A 10,867-nucleotide genomic window follows, 5' to 3' on the forward strand; every position below is an offset into this window, starting at 1 on the left:
GACTCCTCGGGAGGAAATATTTACGCGAACCTAATGTTAGAGTTAGTAAAATCTTTAACCCGAAAGAGAAGAGAGAGTAGAGCCCAGAGTATAGGAAAAGAGTAAAATATACTAATACCACCCAATTGAGACGTGGGCCCGTAAGCCACAACATCAGTGTTAGTAAAGTTTTTCAAACACTAGACTCAACTTCGGCCAAGGAGTTGGAAAGGGGGCTACCTACAGGCAGTTGGCTCTGATACCAACTTGTGACGCCCTCGGCTTAATCGTACGCTAAACATACACGCAAATGCGTACGACCAAACCCAAGGACTCACGGGAAGATATCACAACACAACTCTAGACACAAATAAAATAACATCAGCTTCATATTACAAGCCAGGGGCCTCGAGGGCTAGAATACGAAAGCTCGATAAACACACGAGTCAGCGGAAGCAACAAATATCTGAGTACAGACATAAAACATGGGGTGCCTTAGAGAAGGCTAGCACAAAAGATACAACGATCGAACGAGGCGAGGCCTCCTGCCTGGGAACCTCCTAACTACTCCTGATCATCAGCGGCCTCCACGTAGTAGTAGGCACCGTCGGGGTAGCAGTCGTCGGCGACGGGGACCTCCATCTCCTGGGCTCCATCATCTGGTCGCAGCAAACGGATCAAGGGAACAAGGGGGGAGCAAAGCAGCGGTGAGTACTCATCCAAAGTACTCGCAAGTCTTACATCAGAACTATTCTAATTATGCATCAGTATCAAAGAAGGGGGGGTTATATGTGGACTGACTGCAGCAATGCGAGAATAGAGAGAGAAAGCCTAGTCCTATCGAAGGCTAGCATCTTCAGGGTCTTGCAGCAATATACGAGAGTAGAACAGGGGGTAACACATTAATAGTCATATTGTTGTAGCAATATTAAAGTGAGGTCACGCCTAAAGATCCTCCCTCGACTCCCTGTGAGGAAGCAATCCCGAGGCAAACTAATTCCAGTTAAGTAACAATTGTAGTTGTAAAAGATCGGGGCACAACTCCAAGTCGTCCTGTAACCGTGGACACGACTATCCGAATAGTTAATTTTCATCCCTGCAGGGGTGCACCACATGTCCCGTCACGCTCGATAACACTCTGGTCGGACATACTTTTCTGGGTCCTGCCCGGCCTCGGAATATTGACACGTCGCAGCCCCACCTAAGACTAATCAGAGAGGCTAGCCCGCCGGTCTAAATCCTAAGCACAAAGGGTTCGTGGGCCCAGTTCCCCTTCACGCTCCTGCACGTGGCGTGGGCGGCCGACGTCAGTCCTAGCATCCCTTAATCACAAGCGCGATGCATCTCGGGACCACTCGGGCGCGCGCCGCTACATTGCTGGCATCTGAAAAGCTTCGGCTGATACCGCGACGCCGAGTACCCATAATTCTTCCCGCGTAGCCGGTTAGTGCGAAAAGGTCTCCGACCAACCCAGATCAAATACCCAAATCCATTAGCATTTAATTAGGCCACCAACACAATCTCACGGGAATCCACCCGTCTTACAACTAATCACCAATGATCCCAGTAACATGGTCGAGTAACTGTGTGGTTGTAACATCGGGGGGAATCCGAGGTATCACCCTCGTTGGATTCCGAACGATGTACCCGTCAAGGTGGGCTTAGAGGAATCACCCTCGGGGGTCTCACACTCGCGGGGTGGCACGACAGAGGCGTCATCGGGAATGGTGAAAGAGGAATCACCCTCGATAACCACGACCGACTAGCTATACTACAGAGATATCATCAGGAGTACTTAGCGAGGTGTCACCCTCGGTACCCGATAATATCCCTATAGCCTCGTACAACGAAGGGAGTGAACGTGCTATGTCGGGTCTGGCTCGTCGATCAGAGATCGAGACTTGAAAAACAAGCGGGGCAACTGATCTACGGGGTCAGAGGGGATGACTGCTCCACCTATACTAAGCATATTTAAAGTACAAGACTGAAAGTAGCAGTTCATCAAAAATAGGCTATGCATCAGATATAGGAGCTAACTACAACAGTAGCAAAATACTAATGCAAGCAGTAGGAAGAAAGACATAGGCGATATAGGAATGATCAAGGGGGGTTTGCTTGCCTTGCTGCTCTGCGGCAAAGGACTGATCGGCAGGGTCGTAGATGTACCCGGCAGCAGCGTCAGTCTCGGGGTCTACCGGTAAGAAGAGGGGGAAGAAACAATAAATAATAGCACCGATGCAACACAAAGCATGACAAGGAAAGATGCAGGCTAGACATGAGCTAACGCAGCAACATCCGTCATAGACGGGTCGGAAGAATATCTGACGATATTTTCCGGGTCTCGGGCTACTACCGGTTATACTGGAAACGATGGAAAAGTTCCATGTTTGCTATGCTAGGGACGCGTGACAGACGAATGGACCGTGTATCCGGGTTCGTCTCGTTTTGCTGATCAACTTTCATGTTGAAATTAATTTGATCTGACTTACGGATTATTTTATATTAATTTTCAAAGTTTTATTAATTATTTAGGAATTAAAAACAGATTTAAATGATTTAATAAAATCCTATTATGACATCATCACGATGTCATGCTGACATCAACATTTGACTGGTCAACTGACCAGTGGGTCCCGAACGTCATAGGCACAAGTTTTAATATCGATTAAATATTGATTTAACAGATTAATTTAATGATGGACCCACGTGGCATTCTCTCATTATTCTAATTAATTAATTTAACTAATATATCTATTTATTTGTTTAATAAAAACATTATTTTTATTTATTAATTTTAATTATCGCGTGGGGCCTCCCTGTCATAGACAGCGGGTGCATTGGCCCCACCGGTAAGTGACCCTAGGCCATTTACTCATTTCATTAATCACAAATACATAACCATACACATGTCGTATCTCTCCACATGCCTATATACGCAAATACATACGTAAATACGGGTATCAAATACATACATACATACATACGGAATACAACATTTGTTTTTTTTAATTTTCATTTAACTCTCAACACTCATCTCTCTGTTAACAGACAGAGAACAACTCTGTGCTCCAACTCAACATAGGAGAACATAAACTTCAATCCCTCCTACCGGAGTCTACCGTCGACGGATCGGGGCCTCGTTTGCCGGAACGGAACCGGGACGGCGAGGAGAACGCGACGGTGGGAGGAGCCCGAGGAGGGGCTCACCGACGTTGACGGGAGGGGTCGGTGAAGCCGGAGTTCGCGGGAAGGGGCGGAGGAGACGGCGTGGAGGCGGGCGAGGCGGGTGACGGTGACGGCGAGGAAGAGGCGTAGGGGAGGCCCGGTGGGGGAGGGGCTCGTCGGCGTGGTGAAGGGGCCGAGGGGAGCGGTCTCCCTGCCCGGTCCCTCCTGGACCGAGCGGGAGGAAGGGGGGTCCTCGGTGAGGAGGCAGGGGGGCCGCCGGCGGGAAGGAGGAGGCCGTGGGGCAGGGGCTCGCCGGCGGGAAGGAGAGGGGACCGACGGGGGGGCTCGTGCCGGCGGGGTGACCAAGGGGCCTCGACCGACGGGGGGATCTGGGGGCCGCCGGCGGGAGGGACCCGACGGGAGGGGGAGGAGGTGGAGAGGAGGGGCACGGGCGAGAGGAGATCGCCGGCCAGGGAGGAGGAGGAGGGATCTGGGGGGGCGACGGGAGGAGAGGAGGGCTCTCTCGTGGGGATGGGGCGACGGTTGGTGGGGGGTGTGTCGGTGGGGGTGGGGGGACCGAGAGGGGTCACGAGAGAGAGAGAGAGAGATGGAGGCGCTGTCGGTGGGGGGGTGGGGCCCCCCACGAGGGGGAGGCTCGCGGCGCTGGTGGGAGGGGAGGGAGAGGTGGCGGCTCCCTCGCCAGGGGGGGGAGGCGCTAGGGTTTGAGGGATGGGGTGGCCGGCTGGGCCTTTTGGCCTAGTTGGGCCGGTTGGTTTTTCTTTTTTTTTCCTTTTTTATTTATTTATTTTACTATTTGATTTTTCTTTTTAAATACTTTTCTTATACTTTCTTTTACAATTTATTATACATACTTCTAATTCTTTCTTTTATTTATTTATTTTCATTTACTATATTTCCTTTATTCATCTTATTCAATATCCACATTTAAATATATAGTGTTTACCGACAATCCCTAAAGTGCCCGATTCACTATTATAATCCGTTAGGGAATTTTTTGATAACTCCCCGACGTTTTTATTTCAACAACACGAAAATCTTTTCTCGTATGACTTTATTTTAAAGCTTCGAATTTGATTCGGTTTCAACCAACACGAGATCATTGATATCACTTCCGATGACGTGGCATCATTAGCGCGAGATCAGTGTCGCTTAATTACAATCATTACTGTAGCAAAAGTCGAGGATGTCACATGTCAATTACCTCTTGGTGACATGTGTGTGCAAACTATGCCTAGACAAAGTGGGCATGTGGCTGGAAAATTCCAGATTATTGGACTCTGAAATTTCACTAAGTCTGGGATTCTGGAAACATTTTCTTCCCCTGTAGATGAGGATGTGCTGGTCATTCTGTTGAGAACTGGCCTTAGTTCAGTGCTAGTATTTTGAACCTGGTATGTTTGTGAAGCTTCCTGTCAATTTTCAAATCATTTCGAGTCCATTAGCTTGTGTTTTGATTGCTGTCAAAAAGCTTCAGAACAGAAACAGAAACTCAGGTGCAGGAATTTTCACTAAGTCCGTCAGATCTGATGGTTTTGGGAAAGTTTGTGGCCTTGTATCTTCTAGAGTTTAATTCCTTTTGCTGTGATTCTTGCTGGTGCTTGTAGTGTTCTTGGTTGGCAACAGCCACATATATTATTTTTCATGTTTGAAGACCTGTAGTTATGTTGCATGTTGCTCCCAAACAGCTAAGATGCAGAATCTGGCAGATTATGTAGTTTTGCCATTTTTGTTCAAAGTATGTGCTTAATTGATGTTGTGGTGTTCTAACTTGCTCCATTTCATTCATGTTGGGTTATTACATGTCTTGGATACCTGGGAATACCAGATTTGTGCCAATTGGGAGTGTGGTGTTGAATCTTTCACGTAGAGCTTCATATCTTGTTTCGTTGATTCCCGTTGATCCGTAGCTCCGTTTCCAATGTCCTTTATATGGTTTTGCACCGTTTTTACGAGCTGCATCTGTTCATGTGATTCTCATGCATGTAAAAATAGCTTAGTGCACAGTTCTGTCCAGAAACTTGTTATAGTTTATTTTTGCTTGTGCTAGTGATAGAAATAGTGGTGCATGCTCAACTTTCATCTCATGCATCATGTGATTGTTGCATCTTGTGGTGCTGCTGTTCATTGGCTGTTATTCTTATGTTGGGTAGCACCGGGAGCGGAGAACGAATACGTGGAGTCAGGAGAGTGCGTGCAGAACGATCCAGAACCATTCCAAGCTGAGGATATCACAGGCAAGATGATATGACCTTGATTCCATCTCTAGACTTGTTATGTTAGTTCGTTTCCATGTCATATTGCTCGCTGCCTACCACTGAATTTAAATTGCCTCTTCATATTCCATGAGCCCAAATACCGTACTCTTTCCTAGCAAACTTGTATGGCTAGGTAGGCTTGCTCAGCTACTAATGTTAGCATTGTTAGTTGCAGGTGTTTTAAACTCATGTGATGACATGAGCTTGATATCATTATATTAAATTCTGTTATTCATTTAATGCACCTATATACTTGGTAAATGACGGGAGGCCTAGCCTTTTGCCGGGTACTTTGTTCCGTTATTGCCGCCTTAGTTACCGGTTACCGGTGTTTGATTCCATAATGATCGCTCCTAACACGTTCGGGGTTGTTATGGGGACCCTCTTGATAAATCGCGTAGTGCTAAGACTTGTCTGGCAGGACCCAACTTTGGTACTATTTGCTAATCACCTAATAATAAACTGCATAGGGAATAGCTACCCCGAGGAATTTAATCAACAACCCGGGCCAGTGCTCCTCATGAGTGTTGGTCCAAATTAGAGCACTGTGCGTGGCCAACTCAAGGCAACTTGAGAGATTTCTATCAGGCCACTGTACGCGTCGCTCATCCGTCGTGTCCTGAAACTGAGATACGCGGCTCTTATCAGGGTCGTCGACACGTCGGGAGGTCCTGCTAGCCTTGTCTTACCTTAGCGGTATATCTTGCGTGTAGGAATCCTAGTGAAGCTTTGGTTTCACCCAGAGTTGAGGTTTTCCTCTAAGGAATCCGACGAGATCACGAGATTCGTGATAGAGGATGCCTTTGCGGCCTGTGTTCGTTTGTGATGGACTAGTTGGAGCACCCCTGCGGGGTTTAATCTTTCGGAAAGCCGTGCCCGCGGTTATGTGGCAACTTGGAAAGTTTTGTTAACATCCGGTATTAGAGAACTTAAACATAAACTAATAAAACTGCCAACCGTGTGCGTAACCGTGACTGTCCCTTCGAAGATCTCTCTTCGATCGGGAACTCGGTGGGGTTATGAATGTCGTAGGTAGGTGTTCAGGATCACTTACTGATCAAGGAAACCCGACCGTTAGCGTAGACCACTTTCACTTCTCTTTTGCGTAAGTTAGCCACTTATTCAATCATAGGATGCAGCAGCCTGAAACACTTCATCCCTTCCTTACCCAATAACATGACTAGTTCTGGCACCAAGGTCTTAGATTGCTGAGTCCCCGTGGCTCACCGATTCCTCCGAAACTCCCAGCAGGTACAGGTACCCCAAAGACAGATGATCCCGACGGCACCCAGCTGGCGTGGCAGTACGACGAGGAGACAGACCGCCTCTACGTGAAATATCCCGAGGACTGAGGCGTGGTCGTGATCGTGGGCCTGCAGCAGGGTAGCATAGCATTTTTCATGTTTTGTAGTCCGTAGCGGAGCTACTTGATTGTATCTGTGATGTACTCTGAGTTATTAATAGGAAGACAGTTGAATCCCGAATTGTCTACTTGTATTATTATTTTGTGCTATGTTACTTGCTTGCGAAACGCTTAGATGCGCTTCTTTTCTATTCGGGGGCCTCGACCCCCAGATCGGAAAGGACCGCATCTTGGACGTTACAGGGAGCTTGAGGTCCAAGTCCCTAGGTCGGGGAAGAAGATAAACGGTGAGGTTGGTGAAGAAACCCAACATCTGGCAACGCAAGGTCGCATTGCTCCTTTGTTTTTCTCACCCGCTCTCCTTTGTCTTACCCTAGGCAGATGCACGCTTACCCCAAAAGCAAAGTCGTACGGCTCCACTCAGCGTTTAAGCGCATCTAGGTGTACACCCAATTTTATGCAACTTCTGTCCAGAGATTGTATAAAAATATCAGATTTTCACCTAACCATTAGCATACTCATTTTCTTGTAATTATACTTCTCAATTACAATTTTATACATTTTTATCCTAAACAATTTGTTTTCATTATGTTAGTTGGGCACCTTGTCTAAAACTTTGAAAGATATGTTATAGATTTGGATGAAGTTTTAATCAATGCATTTTAGCTTATCAATTATCAATTATTCATGTTATAAATATGTTTACCTTAGTAGTCCCTCCGTTCCAAAATAAGTGTCGCGGTTTAGTACTAAATTAGTACAAATTTTATACTAGATCAAACGTAGGGAATACATGTTAGTCATTCTTTAAAGAGCATGCACGTTTTACAGTCTTCTACCTCAACAATATATAGGGTGAAAGAATATCTACATATAATAACTATCTTTGATAGTGACAAAAGGTTTATTTTTGTATTCACTTCTATTAAAACTTATTTTTTAAGATAACTGAAAAATTGTTAGATGTGAGGTCACCAAGTACATGTTGTAAGGTGTAGGGTTGCATTAAAACATTGTGTACAAGGCAACTCCAGGTGTAGAAATGTGCAATTTGTCCATCTAGTTGCACATAACTTTGATAAACAAAAAAATATTGAGATGGCAGTTTAGCAAATAAAATCTTGGCCGACTTAGAAATAGACATTTTCTCAATACATGTGGGTCGCACGCGGGCTTTGCATCAACAAAATTACCAACATTCCAAATATGCCCCAACAAAGTGCGGAGGTAGAATCCTTGCCACGAGTTTTTTTTTTTTGCATATTCATATTCTCACAACAAATAAAATGAAGTTCCCATGTCATAAACTTCGACCATCACAAATAGGAATGGCGTCATGCCCTTGGAACTTTTCCTCACACAGACAGGGAGCATGCCATATCCCTAATTGTGTTAGTATATGCGGTATAGATAATTCATATGTTACCATCGCATGGGTTCCACAAGCCCCCCCCCCATGTCCTATGAATTAAAATTCTTCTCCAAGCTAGGTTACAATCTCAACAATCGGGCAATGGAAGGAGAACCGACAATTGTTGGCAAAGTTTTGTTGTAATCATATATCCATTGCCTAGCTGATAAACATGCTTACCTTCTTGTGTTGTTGTTAAGGTGTTCCACTCGTTAGACATGCATATGATGTTGTGTGTCTTCTTGTGTCTCAGCACACCATGGTGTTGTGAACAATCCCCTTAAATGAAGTGGTGTAAACAATTCAATCAAAATGAAACTTCCTACCGCTTCTTTCTCAACTACCTCGAGAGAGGCGATTCCACGGACAAAACAATTCCTCCTTTATCTAGTCGGCATGGCCGTCGGCTCCCCTTCCCTTCGCTCGTCTCTCCAGGGGCAGTGGGAGGATGGGGGAGCCTGGTCCCTTCTGTTAGGTCTATAGTACGTTTAGGATAGGTATGTGGGTGACTGCGCTTAGTCGGTGCCGACGAAATAAAGTTTTTCGGGCCACCACCTCGACGACGTTCTTCAACGACATCGAGGGCCATGGATTTGTGTTCGAGTGAGTTCCTTAAGACGATGGTGGAGATTTTGCCGAAGTTCTTGTTGCTTCGGCTTCGTCCCCGTTGCATCGGCTACGTCTCCAACGTTGTCGTGGAGCCGGAAGTTTGCTTCTTGGAGTTGGCTGGTGCTTTAACGCCGGTCATGTCCAAGAAATGGTCGACAAGGTAACTTGTTGTTAGTCGAGATTGTCAAGACTGTGATTCAAGATATGTGAAGTATTTTTTCGGCCAACGACCCACAATGATACATTGTCACTTGTAACAAGCCTTATTAAGAGGCTCGTATCGCAGCTTGGCTGTTATGGCACCATCTTGGATCTTGACAAGTTGAAGGCTTGTGTTTCCCTTCTCCGACGCAACGACTTCTTGTTTTGTTGGCAATGATGATGTAAATTTCTTTGTGTGTTGAGAGAGATCTCATGTATGGTACTATTATTATGAATGAATACATGGTTCTTCTCCTAATAAAGAAAAAACACAATTGAATCAAAATAATTTGTTTACAAGCTTCTGTCGAACAGTGTTTGTGCTGATTTACGGCAAAAGGTTTGAATAGAGAGAGAGTGCGTGATATTCATAAGTAGTGCATTTCCTCCCAAGCATTGGCGTCAGGTTAGGTACTGGTCTGTAACCTTTCGCGGATATGCTACACCAATTTCTACGGGTTGAGTGGGGACAGAACATATTGTTCATAGCGTACAGACAAGGACCTGTACGTTATAACTAGATTGCAAAAAATCCACGTCAGGGACCAAAATTTAATTTGACAGAATTGGCAGGGGCCGCGCGAACGCGTACCCCCTCTACCACAAATTATGACGTCCACTCTCCCACTTGGGGAGATGGTGGGCCAGCGCACCCACCAAGTGCAATGTGGGCCACTAACCCAGGCCACGGGCCTTCTTGATCGCCCGTCGACCCCGTCCAGGTAAGTGAGGAAAGAGTAGCACCTCGCCCTCCTCTTATAGCCGACGCTCCCCCATCGATCCCTCGCGGCTGGGCGAGGTGGTACTAAAATCCGAAGTGCAGCTGCCGCAGCGGGCGTCACGGGGAGGTGCGCAGCAGCGGGCCGTGAAGGGAGGCGCGTGGTGGCCTTCAGTGCGCTGGAGTTTGCTCTAGCTGGCCCCTAGATCGAGATGGGGACGTGGGCCTTGAGCCGTCGCAGCTTTGTGGCCTTGCTGTGTAATCATGTTGCCTTTTTTTTTTTAAACTAATCTTGTTGCTCACCTCTAAAAAGATGGACCATGGAAATTGTTCTCCCTCTAAAAGAAACGGGGCCATGACAACTATAAAGCTCAGGGAGATTATAAATAGACACGTTGGACTCATTTTCCCTTCTTTCCATTCTTTTGGAAGATTTTTCTCTCACTTTTCGCGTGAAAGATTTTTAGTTATTCGGATAAAAATGATTTTTAGTTGTTAGGAGTAATATAGGGGTGTGCTCGTGCTTTTATTCACATAGCTAAAGCTCCCATGTTGAAACAAATATATAGATAATCCCAAGATAATTCTATCCCCGTTCAAGCATTATATATGAGCTGCTCGGATGTTGTATTCTTCTTTTTCTAGCCTATTTTTAACCATGTTGATGCAAAGTAAACTATGTCTCAATCGCAGAAAAACTAAACCATTTTTTTGCTAGTAGCAGAAAAAGTAAACTAACTCAATAAACAATGCATATCCTCTTGGGTTTGGGGATCAATATATCTATCATATTTTGTACTACAATCTAAGATTAGTCCCGAATTTGCAGTGATTCTACATGTTTTATCACTAATGTGTAGCCTACTTGATCTCGGCGTGCGTGCGCCTCGACATTGAGGGAGTCATATAACAATGTCGGGTGCCTAACGTAATTGATTTATCTGCCTTTGGGCATACGTATCCCAATGGTCATTGTTTTTTTTATTAAAATGAGGAGAGTTCTAAATATGTTTGCCTTCACATCGTAAGGCGTCTGACCTCGTTGATTTCTTCGCCTTCCGGGGTATGTATCAAAATGATACTTGGGTTTTAATAAAGGCAGGAGAGTTCTATATTCTTTGCCTTCAACTTATAGCTAATAGTGG

At 45.6% G+C, this 10,867-nt stretch overlaps 1 non-coding gene across 1 annotated transcript; it reads right to left on the reverse strand.

Annotated features, from left to right (window-relative positions):
* Positions 1–9,573: 9,573 nt before the first annotated feature.
* LOC123433621 lies at positions 9,574–9,734 on the reverse strand. Its single transcript, XR_006624967.1, has one exon. It is a non-coding gene; the product is annotated as a U1 spliceosomal RNA (small nuclear RNA).
* Positions 9,735–10,867: the final 1,133 nt, after the last annotated feature.

This window comes from Hordeum vulgare, chromosome 2H (genome assembly GCF_904849725.1).
Source record: "Hordeum vulgare subsp. vulgare chromosome 2H, MorexV3_pseudomolecules_assembly, whole genome shotgun sequence".
NCBI lineage: Eukaryota > Viridiplantae > Streptophyta > Magnoliopsida > Poales > Poaceae > Hordeum > Hordeum vulgare.